We start from the raw sequence: 1644 nt of genomic DNA, 5'->3' as shown, positions 1-1644 counted from the left end.
GTTTCCTAGTCTGAATTTTGCTGATTCCCTCTCTATGTAGTTGTTAAACATGTTTTTCTATACCTTGCATTTTCTATTGAATGGTGGTTATATCTAGGGGTTGATCTTATTCAAATTCTATTTTTTTTCAAAACCACTACAAAGATGACCACTACAGGAGGCACATATTCACTAGCCATCTCTCTTATAATGGTATCACCTATTGGTGATTGCTTCATAGATCCATTAACTCATTAAAGATTGACAATAGTTAATTCTACCATTCCTTAATTATCTGATTACAATAAAGTATAGTTGACTTTAGAACGTCAAGATAAATGCTTGATTCTTTCTTTCTCTAGTCAATTACCAACTAATGAGATGACTTTATAGATGTTAAACACCAGAATAGGCCAGTAAAACGAAATTCAGTTCCTTACACGTTTTACCTAAAAGAGGAGATTCTTCTATCCACTGAAACAATATTGGGAATATTTTGTGAATTTTAATTTTTCATAAGTGAACTTTCATCAAGATAGAACTGAGGAAGTGATGGTGTGTATTCAGAGGCTATCTCACATTTTGCAACTTACAAAAAAAGGGCATATAGGCTCAAGTCCAAGTTCTTTTGACTTAGGTCGGCCTGATAGTTTCTATTATTAAAATGGCAATGCTCAGCAGCAGACCACTCTTGCTAAATGGTGCAAAAACAATACTATTTCACAACCCCATATGGGTTATTTTGGCCAAACACAGATCACTGGCTGTCCCCTGAAGACTGGCATTCATTCGATTTGTGACATAAATGCCTATTGACTACCATCTGTAAATTCGACAAGACCTATCATCTTCTTCAACTAATGCCTGCCTTCAAAATATCCCTGATATCACCCCGGGCCTGTTTTGGTCCATTAAATTTCTGTGTTGGAGAAACAGGTCCTTAGATAAATTGATTCTAGAGAAACTGGACTTTGAGGTCAAAGGTTTTAACCACTCAAGAAGATTTTTGGACTACTTCCTTCTGCCTACCAAACTTCTGCATCCAATACTTTATAAGAAGCCAGGAAAATGGAGACAATCCCACATGCTATTGTTCAAAGAATAGCAGAAGAACTAGACGATGTCACCAAGGCCACAAAACTCCTCCCCCACGAGGTTTATGAAATCATACAAGCAGTGGTTGAGCATACAACCATGTAGATATAATACTGGCCTCTGAGGGTGAAAGAATGTCGTTTTTACATTCCAATAGACTCCCTGGGATCTTTAACCTTACTAAAAATATCTGAGAAATGAACAAGCACATCAAGATATTTGGTATATTAGCTAGTCCCCAGGTTTTGCATGCTCTTCAGATCAGCAATCAGATCTGCCCTTTTAACTTGGGTTAACTTGGCTCTTGAATCAGAATCAATCTATACATTCTGGCCATAGTCATTCTTCTAGTATTTTCCGTTGTACAGTGTTCAAATGTGGGACCTCCAGATTCTTAAATGCCTCTGTTTTCTCAGATAGATCCAACACTAATGAATATGATGAAAGGACATTTCTCACTACAGATTATATTCTCCAAACTGTCTTTAGAATGGAACCGGGACGATGTTGAAGCTGAATTTCACAAAATAATGCCCTGTGGTTGATTTCATCTGCTCTCGGCCAAGGGGG

Source organism: Heterocephalus glaber, unplaced genomic scaffold (genome assembly GCF_053883595.1).
Source record: "Heterocephalus glaber isolate CG9 unplaced genomic scaffold, H.glaber_assembly_v1.0 deba00001547, whole genome shotgun sequence".
Lineage (NCBI taxonomy): Eukaryota > Metazoa > Chordata > Mammalia > Rodentia > Bathyergidae > Heterocephalus > Heterocephalus glaber.
This window is presented reverse-complemented; position numbering follows the sequence as displayed.